The sequence below is a fragment of the Engystomops pustulosus genome, chromosome 9 (genome assembly GCF_040894005.1).
Source record: "Engystomops pustulosus chromosome 9, aEngPut4.maternal, whole genome shotgun sequence".
Classification (NCBI taxonomy): Eukaryota; Metazoa; Chordata; class Amphibia; order Anura; family Leptodactylidae; genus Engystomops; species Engystomops pustulosus.
Window position 1 is genome coordinate 31189493 of NC_092419.1, and position 14022 is coordinate 31203514.

General features: G+C 39.2%; 1 protein-coding gene across 4 annotated transcripts in view; it reads left to right on the top strand.

Moving 5' to 3' along the window:
- The window catches only part of LOC140076866 (5-hydroxytryptamine receptor 2A-like), a 354582-nt gene that overhangs the window by 19967 nt on the left and 320593 nt on the right, over window positions 1–14022 (top strand). For 3 of the 4 annotated variants that reach the window (XM_072123626.1, XM_072123625.1, XM_072123629.1), the window contains exon 1: window positions 7540–8256. The exons of the other annotated variant lie outside the window; for it this stretch is intronic. The gene's annotated coding sequence lies outside the window, so the exon portion shown is untranslated. Of the gene's footprint in view, window positions 1–7539; window positions 8257–14022 lie in introns of those variants that run through there. 4 annotated transcript variants of the gene reach the window in all.

Genomic DNA, 14022 nt, shown 5'->3' on the forward strand with positions numbered 1-14022 from the left:
GGAACTATTTCCCTTTGTTGACCTGATGGATCCACCTTAAACCTTCTTCTCTTCAATGACAAAGAGAAAAATGTAATTAACAGGGATGGAAAAAGATAATCCCCCTTAAAGTTTTTTAAGTTTCAATAAATGGAAGACAAATTTCACCTAATACATGCACACATAATTAATAATTCCTTAGCAAGTGTCTCCGAGAACTCAGACCTCAATTAAAATTGTATTGTTCCTTTGTCTAGGTGTCTGAAAAGTTTTTAACATGTACCTAATTCTTAACCTGCTCTTTGCCTCCTGGAGCCAGTTCCTTCTTCTCAGTTTGCATGTATTGTAGGGTTCTCTATGTTCCAATTAAAATAAAATCACGTTCTTAATTACAAGTTTTAGCATTCATCATTAGGGATGATTGGACTTGAACCCGCTACGTTCAGGTCCGTGATGAACTTTGCAGGTTCGGTCCCCGAACCCAAACTTCATTCGGGGCACTGGGTTCAGCATTCGGTCTCAGCAACGCTGGTAACAACCGCAATTGGTGCAGGAGCAAAGCCTGGTGTGACACTCCTAAGGAAATGGTGGTATGTATGTGCCACCATCATTTAAGTGGCACCGGTGGGGATGAGCTGAACTCAGCGAACTCGTACCTGAACGGGTCAGCTCATCCCTATTTATCATCTCACACTATACTGAGCTTTTTACGTAAAAAATTGTGTCAGCTTTTTAATAACAATTGTAAAATCTGAAGTCCTCTATATTCTCTGTCTGTAAACTTGCACCTGTCTCAGAACTTTTGGTCGGACACCTACCTGCTATTACTTACTGCTCACTCTCGCCTCTGCAGAGAATCTCTATATAATCAGACACCTTAGTGATCTTCGGTCAGTTTTACAAACAAGAGGGAATTTTCCAAAAATTGCAAAGTGAAAAGCAGAATAGGAGAGAAGGACAACAAAGTGGGCATCTGGAAATATGTATTTCAAAGCTTCTTTTGTTCACTTCTGCTATTGATGTATGCCACCGATGTCCCAGCTCTCCAGATCCCATGGAAATAATTTTTCCCTACATTAGTGGATCAGGTTTATAGTAGTGATGAGCTGACCTAAACCAACAATGTTTTGATCCATGACAAAGATCACGGGTGTGGGCTCCGCGAACCCAAGTTCAGACTTCAGTCAGAAGTGCAGGTTCAGGTTGTGGTTGGGCTCCCCCAACTGGCCCCCCATCATTTAAAAACAGCACTGATCTCGGTTGTGAACACTTTACATGCCCCCAGAAAAGACGACAGGGGCATATAAATGCAGATGGAGCTAGCATTACGTCATTTTCCCAGAGGTCATTGTCATCAGGGAGCAAGGATCCACCAATGTTGGGACCCAACACTATACATAATTTTGAAGCGGAACCAAAACCGATGAGGTCCACTCATCACTAGTTAAAAGGCATCATGGTTGACCTAATAATCACTACTAATATCTTGCTAAGCAGATCATGTTTTTTCTTGACCCAATGTGGTGGTCTTATCTAGAAAATCAACTTTGAAAGTGAGCCGTAAACTGGTTGTATAAAGTCAAGGAGGCGGAGATTTTAACACTGAAGACATACTCTTTTATCAGAAAGCTCCTTTACTGTAATTGATGGTCCTGCATCCGAGAGACATCACTAACCAGATCTCCTGAAGTCCAATGGATGATGTCTATCACAAAGGAGGAGGCGTTCTGAGCTCCCCACCTTGACTTCAGTGTTAAAATCTCCTCCTCCATGACTTTATACAACCAATTTACATTTCACTTAAAAGTTGATTTATGGATGATGTCACCACACTGGGCTATGAAAGGAACAAAAACTAGAAGGTATTACGCTGTTTAACAATATACTGGTAATGATTTATTAGGCTAATTGCTGATGACAGGTTCCCTTTAATCATGTAATAGGATTGCTTACAATGATTAAGGGAGTGATCATATAAGACACTTATACTGCTCTTGTACAACCATGAGGTTGGTAACTGCAGATTAAGTGTGATAATGGCTGCACAAATTTTTGTTTATTTTGTTTGTTTTTTTAAAATAAAAAGACATATAATGCATAAAGAACACATGCCCCCCCTTCACCTGCTCTGCAAAATAAAGTTTGCCTTTTAATCTGAAGGGGTTTCATCAATTGTGTTGTGTAGTTTAGTAGCTTGTCCTCTGTGTGTCTGTTAAGAAGACTGATGGAAATGGGATATGACATCTTACAAGTATCTTGTTTATTTCAAATGACATATGTTGATTGTGTAGATAGCGTCGCCTTCATACACTACGGTGAGTCGACAGACCGTTACTGTGAAAGGACACAGATTATTCTGATATCATAAACTGTAAATACACAGGGTTGTGCAGGAAGCCAGAAGGTTTGCACAATTTACTGCTTCATCTGGTCTCTTTACACCCAACTCTGCCACATCCATACACTTACTCTCACACATGCCTTAGCTCTTCTTCATACCTGTGACTTCTACTACGGTCCCATTTCAACCTGAAAGGGTTAAACATCTTGCATTGAAGCAGGAAACACGTCATCAGTCACATGCTTGTGACGTCACTGTAGGTTCTGCAGTATTAGTCATGTTTGGACCGGCAGAGATGCAGAGGCTCTGCTCTCTGTGAGATTGGGTGAAATGCTTTGTCAGCACTTCACCCGATCTCCAGGACAATGGTCAGGAGAGTCTTACAATGCTGGATCCTCCTGACCTTCAGACTATAAAGCACAGACACTTATTAACAAGATTTTTCTTACTAAAAAGTGCATCTTATAGTCCAAAAATGCTGTATATATTCAGCAGTGATAATTTCCCTTGTCTTTCCAATTCATTAAGCAATACAGCTGATTTATCATAACACATGAATCTCAATTTTAACAATTTCCACAACATTCAAGCTCAAACTATTATCTGAGCCTAATGGTATTTCGAGAAATCCTCATGCAGACGTAAATTATTGATAGATAGTAAAATATGAAGGGCCAATTTATTATTCTAAAGGTTATAATATGTAACAAGAAAAGTCAGATTGATAAACATTGGATTGGGGGAATTCGATGCTTGCTTGGCCTTATAGGACTTGGTGCTTGAAGACTAATCCTAGAGAGATATCTGGTATTACAATTGTGCTTCACTGTCCAGAAATTTTATAAGAAATTGATTCTTTATGTCAAACATGGTTTTATATAACACTTTACGGAATTTCTTAAATTAAATTGATAAAACCATGTACAAGAGGTAATGGGAACAATGTACATGATTCCTCCCTCTTTCTTGGACATTGACATCTGCATGTGTGACTCTGGTTTATATTTCAATAGGCTGTTTTCTGACTAGTTTTTAGCAAGAACTCTGTAGATACTGTAAAAACACATTTTTTTTAATTTAATGAGGATCTTTCACCACCATCTCCAACTCTGTGCATCTGTATCGGTTTTTTAAAAAAAGACTGTGTTTGTGGTAAAAACCATGAGTTTTATTGATTTATTTGTACCAATCCCTTCACAATCCCGAATGGTAAGAGCTTGTCACAACAGGGGTGAAAAGCTGTCCACCTCTGCCCCTGCCTAACTGCCAGACATGCTCTAAACTGCTGACAACAACTGGGCAATGGTCACTAAAGTGATAATTGCACAGAAACAGTAGTGAACACAAAACAGATACAGACAACAAACACAGAGAGTTAATGAGCTAGGCCAAACAAACCAGGTCAGAACTAGGATTGCAGCAAGGTTCAAAATCTTAAGGCACTAGAAGTTTTTAAAAGGTCAGAATTACAGCAAAAGCACAGGAGACTATATGAATCATCAAGAACCAAGAACCAGAAGTCTGAATGAAGTCATATCATAGGTGACTTTAAGTGGAGTGCCTATAAGTCACCCCAGCAGCCAATTGGTTTGGCTGCCTGTCACTCTAACAGGCACTTGTGACACCCCCTTCCCCAACTCAGAGATGCAGCTAGGTTTCCAATCACATCCTCAAGCATAGAATAAACCTTTGTGTGATTACAAGCCCAGAACACTACAGAAAGACACGGTTCCTAGAGAACTCTCACCTGACAATAGGAGAGAAAGAAGGAAATCTACCATCAGAATCCATCATGATAAACCAGGGACACTTACTCATAGATCCAGGCACCGGGACTGTGGTAACTAGAGATGAGCGAGCACTAAAATGCTCGGGTGCTCGTTATTTGAGACAAACTTTTCCAGATGCTCGAGTGCTCGTCTCGAATAATGAGCCCCATTGAAGTCAATGGGAGACCCGAGCATTTTTTAAATAAAACTGAACAGTAAAAGAACAGTGCTAAAAAAAAAAAAATCCAAATGTTTGCAGATGTTTTACTTGTAAGAACACATTGAAATAACACTATTCTTCACTTTGCAGGTGTGCGCGCGTGTCTCCCGCTAAGTTAGGAGATGTTCACGAACATCTGGAATGTGAAGAATATTGTTCTTTCAATGTGTTCTGCACTTAAATGGTCCTGTGTTCACTGTTTTTAATGTTTTAATTCTATTCTTCACATTGCAGATGTGCGCGTGTGTCTCCCAATAGGTTCGGAGATACGCGCGCAGAGCTGCAAAGTGAAGAATAGAATTAAAACAGTGAAAACAGTGAACACAGGACCATTTAAGTGCAGAACACATTGAAGAACAATATTCTTCACATTCCAGATGTTCCGAACATCTCCGAACCTAGCGGGAGACACGCGCGAACACCTGCAAAGTGAAGAATAGTGTTATTTCAATGTGTTCTTACAAGTAAAACATCTGCAAACAGGTGTGCGCGCGTGTCTCCCGCTAAGTTAGGAGATGTTCACGAACATCTGGAATGTGAAGAATATTGTTCTTTCAATGTGTTCTGCACTTAAATGGTCCTGTGTTCACTGTTTTTAATGTTTTAATTCTATTCTTCACATTGCAGATGTGCGCGTGTGTCTCCCAATAGGTTCGGAGATACGCGCGCAGAGCTGCAAAGTGAAGAATAGAATTAAAACAGTGAAAACAGTGAACACAGGACCATTTAAGTGCAGAACACATTGAAGAACAATATTCTTCACATTCCAGATGTTCCGAACATCTCCGAACCTAGCGGGAGACACGCGCGAACACCTGCAAAGTGAAGAATAGTGTTATTTCAATGTGTTCTTACAAGTAAAACATCTGCAAACATGTGTAATATTTTTTTTTTACAATAAAAATACTTTTATTCAATTTATTTTATTAATTTACTGCTCGATCTCGAGCCGGCGAGATACTCGTCCGAGTAACGAGCCGGTCCGAGTATGCTAATACTCGACCGAGCAGTATACTTGGACGAGTATACTCGCTCATCTCTACTGGTAACCTAAATTTATATGTTATCCATGGCTGCCTTCCTTTTATAATTATCCTAATGCGCCTGAGGGGCTCTGATTTTCAGAGCCCTTTAGTTCTGTGGATTCACAGGCTGTTACATTGAGCAGAGCAGGGGAGAGAGCAAGTGGAGGGTAAGACATTTTCTACTCATTGTGAGTAGTAACACCCCCAGAGCCCTCCGGCTCATTAGCATAATTGTTAGTTTATTTTAGAAAGAAGAAGGCAGTGGCTAACAAAAATAAGAAGATTACCACAGTCACACTGTCTGGATCTATGAGTAAGTGTCCCTGGTTTATCATGATGGATTTTGGTGGACTTTCTTTAATGTATCCAATTAGCTAATAGAACTGATTGATCAGTAACTGTTGGGAAAGGAGGGGATCAAAAGAGCAGGAATCAATAGAGCAACATGTAGTAAGATGCAGAGTAGAGATTGGTTAAGGAGATGAAGGGTCCTCTAGAAATTTAGAGGACATTTAAAGGACATCTACCACCAGGATGAAGGATTGTACACCAAGCACACTGACATACTGGTGTGCACCCCCTCTGGCAGGATTTGATCTTCTTTAAGCTTGCTATTCCCTGGTTTTTGAGAGAAAAGGCTCTATTAACCTATGGGGACGGAGCCCCTCAGGTTCATTTGCATAATTGCAAAAGCCTTTTTTTTTGTAAAAACCAGGGCATAGGAAGCTAACAGAAGAGTGAATCCTGCCAGAGGGAGCACACACCAGTATGTAAGTGTACTTAGTTTACAATCCTGCATCCTGGTGGTACATGTCCTTTAAGAGGTCCTTGTAGTGGACGGGAATGCCAACATGTAGGGTAAAGAGTGGCATAACATTGGCCCCATAGCAAAATTGCGTTAGGGCCCCTCTCCAAGTAGAAATACTATCTTGGCTGCTTCTGGGCCCCATAGAATCTGTTCTGGCTGCTTTATTGGTAGTTATTCCCTTAGTTGCACACCCACCCTGTATGTTCTCAGCTCATTTACTACAGTGGGGGTCAGTTGTAAAAGATAGTAATAGACTAGGGCAAATTCCCACGTGGCAGATTTGCTGCATAAAATTTTCTGACTTAAAATGAGTTAAACAAGAGCACAATTTCCTGCAAGCCCCATTGTGGACTGTCTACAACAAATTCTCTCCATGAGACATCACACTTAGTATGTGTTTTCTCAGCTTTGTAACCAGACCTGAATTTAAATCCCTTTAGAGGACCCCAAATCATCCTGTACTGTATTACATTGTTATATATTGTATGTATGTTGATGCTGTAGTGAATGCCACAGATTGTGTATATATACTGTATAGAGAAATATATGCTCTGCAAAATGTACAACTGATGCCACTGGTTAACAAAAGATCGTAGAAAATACTAAAAAAATGAAAGAAATATATTATCTGTGTGTTATGCTGCTAAAATGATTAAAAAACACAATGATTAGAGCTACAATAATAATAATAATAATAATAATAATAATAATAATAATAATAATAATAATGATAATAATTTTACTCTTTCTACTACTGATAAAAATAATAATCATGCAATGGATAATATTATTATTAATAATAATTTTACTACTAATAATAATAATAGCAATAATACATGAATAAATCATGAATAATAAGAATTACATAAATAAATAAATAATAAATAATAATGCAATAAATAATAATAATTTTACTACGACTTATAATAATAAAATAATAATAATAACAACAACAACAACAATACTACTACTACAAATAATAATAATGTAATAAAATAATAATGCATAAATAAATCATGAATAATAAGAATTACATAAATAAATAAATAATTAATAATAATGCAATTAATAATAATAATTTTACTACTACTTATAATAATAAGATAATAATAATAACAACAACAACAGTACTACTACTACAAATAATAATAATGTAATATAATAATAATAATAATAATGCATAAATAAATAATGAATAATAATAATGCAATGAATAATATTATGACATCTATATTGGAATAATTAAATATTACAAGAGACAGATACACAATATTTGCCATATATATTTGTATATAAGGTGTGATACATTTCCTAGCCCTATACCATCAGATTTCTTTCTCTCTGCTGTGTCTGTGTCTGTGGTGCAGTAGTATCCATCTGTCTTTCCTCATCTGAAGGAATCCAGACATGTTCTCCAGAGTTCTCCAGAAAGTGTTATCCTGGAATTGTCTTGGATGTTTCAGCTCCTCTCCTATTATTTATGGAAGCTCTGTGCTCCACCATGGCTGTAACTCTCTTAGCTGTCAGGGCTAGTTTTGGACAGTACCCAAGCCAAGTGAGTCTTGGAATTGCTGTAGGATCACAGCTAGTAGTGATATGAGGAACCAGAGGAAATGTGACATTAATATTTATCACCATTGATTGCATACAGAAGCAGTTGGACAGTGTACCCTGTGCAGTGTACATGTCAGAGGAGGTGCAGGTGTACCTGGCTGCTGGTGGGGGGATGCTGGGCAGCCCATGTCTGCAGAGATCCATGTGCAGCAGCTCTTAGCAGGAGGTGGCACTTTGGTTGGCACTATGAATGCTCTAGCCCCCTACAGTTTTTTTGCAGCTTGCAGAGGAAACCTTTCTCTCCCATTAAAATGAAAATTCACAATAGAGCAGAGGTTGCTTATGTGAATGGGAGATGATGAGATCCTGGTATTTCTCTGTGTAGGATACAGGATTACAGACTGGGCTGCTCTCAGAGGGATTACAGTCTGCACTGTATTACAAGAAGCACTGGAAGCTTTGGAGAACTCACCAATTGACTCCATTCACAGCCAGGATCAAGGGGCAGGAGTAATGAATGGATGAATGTCTCACTCACTTTCTGGATGTCTGCAGAACAGGTAAGAAAGGCTTTCCTGGAAAGAATATGTATCTATCCAGCTCACTGCAGCTGCTATAGAGGGTGATGGATGTGTGGGGGGCATTATACAGGACATCCCATAATAGTAGCTACGGAACTGGCACTAGCCTTACCTATAGCAAAGGACATCGTGCCTATTGTGCACATCCCATGTCTGACACATTGTATATCATCTCATTGGGTGAAGTTGTCTTTGTAGTATGTGTGTAAGCAGTTATTCTGCATTATATAGATGTAGCAGAGCTGATGGGGTTGAGCTGATACGATGTAGCAGACTTGCTTTGTTATTTGGTACATATGATATAAAGAGATGTTATGGTTAATCAATCTATCTATGTATCTATCTATCTATCTATCTATCTATCTATCTATCTATCTATCTATCTATCTCATATATATCTATTTATCTATCTATCTCATATATATCAATCTATCTATCTATCTATCTATCTATCTATCTATCTATCTATCTATCTCATATATATCAATCTATCTTCTATCTATCTATCTATCTATCTATCTATCTATCTATCTATCTCCTATCTATCTGTCTATCTATCTATCTATCTATCTATCTATCTCCTATCTATCTATCTATCTATCTATCTATCTCATATATATCAATCTATCTATCTATCTCATACCTATCTATCTACACTCAAACTTGCAGAAGCTTATACACTTGTTAGATCATGTTGCCCCTTATATTATGATCCAGCCTAACCAGTTGACTTTCAACCTCAGCTTAATGTTCCAGTTAACTACTGTTATCCCATATAGAATAAGAAGATGTAGCAGGGTTGAACCTGTCCTTTAACTCTTTAAAGCTCCATAATTTATACTAGCTGATAACTATTTCCTAAGGTAAGGTTCACTCAGTGATGTCACCATGATCTATGCCAAGTGACAAACTCTGTACACCTGACCATCTCAGCACTGCTACATCTGTTATAGACTACTGCTGCATTTTATCAGTCGCACAGGTAATTTAACCATATCTTCTAAGGGGAGGAGGGAAGGATCATGCACAGTGATGGCATTGGTGAAGCTGCGGTGCAATGTGTCAGGATGGTGAGGGAGTCTTGTCTGTGACTGATGATGAGAGCAGATGTGTCACATTATACATTGTAGTATCATTGGGGATTGTCTATGCAGATTGAAATGTAGTTAATTTCATTTAGAATCTTAGATGTAATAAAGTTCCTCTGAATTAGGATGTGAATACTGTTCCTAACAATGGAAGCATCCCTGTGTGCATGGTGATACCTGCCTGCCAGGCTCAGCAGCACACAGCAGTGACAGTAGAGGGAGTCAGACGCTTCTGTGCTGCTCATGCTGTAGGTAATAGAAGTGACTCTGCGGATGTGGGATTGCAGCACCACAGATTATTGTTTTACAGAGGGGGCTACTTCCTAACTGCAGAGCAGGGAACAGAGGAAAAAAAACATATATAACAGTGCAAGGATGGCCAAAAAAAAAATTCTAAATATTATTTGTTATTTTTAAGAAAAATAGAAAATAAAATCACAAATTAAACATCGGTCTGCACTCACAGTCCATGGATCTTATATACCCTGTGCTCCCATCATACCGGCTGCTACACTCCCTGCCATGGTGTTTCTATTGTGTCTTTATCTGGAGGTGCACAGTACATAAAAGTCAGGCAAAATTACCAATTTCAGATGGATTGTCAGATTCTTCCTGACATCAGAGAGAAGGAAGATGTTTATACTGGAATATAACGATCCTTTGTTCTTGCAGTGGATAAGCCACAGCAAGAACACTGTGTGAAGTTTACGACTATGTAGTCCTGCAAGTAGACTGCCAAACACAGGTATACAGTAGGAGAAGCTCAGCACATTATACATGGGGGCTCATTTACTAAGGGTCCAAACACCGCACTTTCGTCGGGTTTCCTGAATATTTCCGTGTTGTGCCGAATTGCCTCGGTTTTTTGGCACACGCGATCGGATTGTGGCACATCAGCGCCGGCTTTCACACGACAGAAATCGGGGGGTGTGGCAGTTGGACAACCCGACGGATTCGGAAAAACTGCGGAATTAAAAAAACGATTTGTGTCGCTAAATCAGCACCTATATGCACCAGGAAGAAGAAGGTGAACTCCGGCGGACCTCGGCTCAGCCGTGACACCTGCAGGATATCGAGTGCACGACCTTAATGAATCCTGGCAGACCCAAATCCTCATCGGACAACCGGGTAAGTAAATGTGCCCCTTGGTGTTCTATTTGTAGGAAACAGATGCCTAATAGGCAGAATGGATGCTTTAGTATCTGCATAACTTCATAACATGCTGCCTTCTGATAAAGCACTATGTACAATCTGCTCAGCTTCTCCTGCTCTATAATATGCTACCTGAAGATAGGACACAATTTACTGTCTGCTCCGCTTTTCTTGCTCTATAACATGCTCCCTGAGGATAGGACAAGATTTACAGTCTGCTCCACTTTTCTTGCTCTATAACTTGCTACCTGAAGATAGGATATTATGTACTTTCTACTCAGCTCCTCCTGCTCTAGAACATGCTGCCTGCAGATAGGACTCTATGTACTATCTACTTAGCTCTTCCTGCCATATATCATGCTGCCTGCAAATAGGACACTATGCACAATCTGCTCAGCTCCTCCTTCTCTATAACATGCTGCCCGCAGATAGAACACAATGTTCAATCTGCTCAGCTCCTCCTGCTCTATAAGATGCTGCCTGCAGATAGGACACTATGCACAATCTGCTCAGCTCCTCCTGCTCTATAACATGCTGCGTGCAGATAGGACACTATATACAATCTGCTCATCTCCTCCTGCTCTATAACATGCTGCATGCAGATAGGACACTATATACAATCTGCTCAGCTCCCTCTGCTCTATAACATGCTGCCTGCAGATAGGACACTATGCACAATCTGCTCAGCTCCTCCTGCTCTATAACGTGCTGCCTGCAGATAGGACACTATGCACAATCTGCTCAGCTCCTCCTGCTCTATAACATGCTGCCTGCAGATAGGACACTATATACAATCTGCTCATCTTCTCCTGCTCTATAACATGCTGCGTGCAGATAGGACACTATATACAATCTGCTCAGCTCCTCCTGCTCTATAACATGCTGCGTGCAGATAGGACACTATATACAATCTGCTCAGCTCCCCCTGTTTTATAACATGCTGCCTGCAGATAGGACACTATATACAATCTGCTCAGCTCCTCCTGCTCTATAACATGCTGCCTGCATATAGGACACTATATACAATCTGCTCAGCTCCTCCTGCTCTATAACATACTGTCTGCATGATCTGACCCCTCCCATTGCAGAGCCCCAGCATGCTAACATTGTTAATCTTAAAATATCTTCCATTTGTTTTCATCCTGGCCCAAATGGTGCTTTGTGCTGCAGTTAGATCTATACTATATTTTTTTCAAGTTTACACAGACTTTCAGACTAATCCCCCTAATCTTTGTCAATGACACCTCTGGTCATGTTGTCTCACAGCCAATATCTCCAATAGGTAGAATAGTCAGGAGAGTTCTTTACATGTATGTCCTAATAAATCGAGCAACAGTCAGTGCCGCACAGGAGACTACGTGTAATATACCTGGAGTCATTATACAGGACAAACAATAGATTTACTAAGGACACTTTAATACCAGTAAGCAGTGTCCATTATAGTTATGTCATGAGTTTCCCAGAATTCTGAAGGATTTAACACCACCACCTGTGCACATGTAACACTCCATTAATGTATGATAGTATCATAGTTCATATGGTTGAAAAACTACACATATCCATCAAGATCAACCAAGCAATGATGCATAATTGTGCAAATATGGCAATTACACAGAATCTTCTCATTGACTCCCCACATAGTCACATAATCTTTCCTCCATCTAACACATCCCTCCCACCAGACCTAATGGTCACAATTCATGGCTCCACATTCTCCCTGGCCCCTGGTCCGCTGCCTTGAAGTCATCTTTGACTTTGTCTTATTATTTAATCCTCACCAGTCCCTTACTACAACTTGCTGCCTTCATCTCAAGAACATCTCGCACATCCAATCCTTCCTCCAGTTCCTCCAGTTTACATCTCACTTCAAAGTTGATTTACTAGATGAGACCACCACACTGGGTCATGAACGAAACATGATCCGGAAAGGTGTTCAGCTGCTTGCAACATACTGGTAGTGGTTTATCAGGTCAATTTCTGCTGAAAGGTTCCCTTTATCATTTTTTTAAATGTGTTAAAACATAATAAAACGTATATAAACCTGGAATCTCTGTGATTACACCAGCAGAAAATAAAGGTTGTATGTACATAAAAACAGAGCCCACAGGAAAATACCACAAATGCATTTCTCTCTATTTGAAATGTTTTTCAAGCTTCTCAGTACGTGGCATGAAGTATTAAATGGAGCCATTAGAAGGTACAATTTGTTACACAGATAACAGGCTCTCTTACAGCTCTTTAAATGGAAAAATAAAAGTTTTGGCTTATGGGAGGAGGGGAAAAAAAAAACGGAACCGCAAAAATGTAAAAGGACTACAAGAGGTTACTGTAAATAGGCTTGACAGCAATTATTCTTATTTTCTTCTATACATTTAAGAAAGCCTTTTACCAGTTCAGTCAACTTCACATTTTTGTAGACTTTGCTAGATGTGAAGCCACTCACTATGTAACAACTGGAATTGTTTTTTCTAGATGGCACAGTTCCCAAACAACGAGCGTTGTTAGATTTGGCAATCAATTCTCTGGTTACTTTCTTTAAAATGACGGTGACATGACATCCGATCCATCCAGGACCGCCCACCTGACAGTTAAGAGATTAATTTTAATTGGTTCCTGACTGCACCCGAGGAGATGGCCTAGTTATCTAAAGCCTTCGACACAACATATTTATGGCTGCCCTAGCGATTGGGCATCCGAATGTTGAGTTTTCTGCTTCCGGCAGCTAGAGCGGACACTAGGGGAGAAGGCAGAAGCAGTACTTAGTGGGTCTATCTTCTCCTTCCCTCATACATTAGGCTTGACCAAGGGTTGTGCAGAGAATAGAGGCAGTGGATTGTCTTCTGCCTCTATGCATGATGGGATCACGTGACTGAACAATTATCGCTGTAAGGCTGCAGCCCCAGTTACAGTGGAAAAGTTAAAAGTATAAAAAAAAGAAGATGACAAAATAAGTTTGTAATGGTTTATTCCCATAAAAATAAATATGTAAAAAAACATAAAAATATTTCAAAAAGTAAAAAATACACCTAAACAATTTGCCCATCCAGTCCAGTTACCCTAAAAAAAGAAATGTAAAATATTAAAATTTGCAGCATAAAAATTTTTACAATATTATAACGTATGTTTTAGGGTACGGCTTTATAAAAGTCAGAAAAAAGGAGCTACAATGTTAAAAAAAACTATTTCAATTAAACATTTTACTATTTAAAAGTAAAAATTCTGATAAAAAAATATATAAAATAAGTATCCTGTATTTCTCACAAACAAAATCCTGCAAAAATTTTGTCACTACCAGAATTTGCAAAAAATTTGAGCCGTTTAAAAAACATTTACCCTGGGTCTTAAAATGGTTAGAATGGAGGGCAGAAATTAATGCCAAATTATTGCTAGAGAACAATTTGGTTTAAAACATTTTTTAGACAGGCCAGAACCGGTTGTGAGGATTATTGTTACAACATTTTCTAGACTCCGAAGCAGCAGTTGTTGGAATAATGGCTGCAAGTGA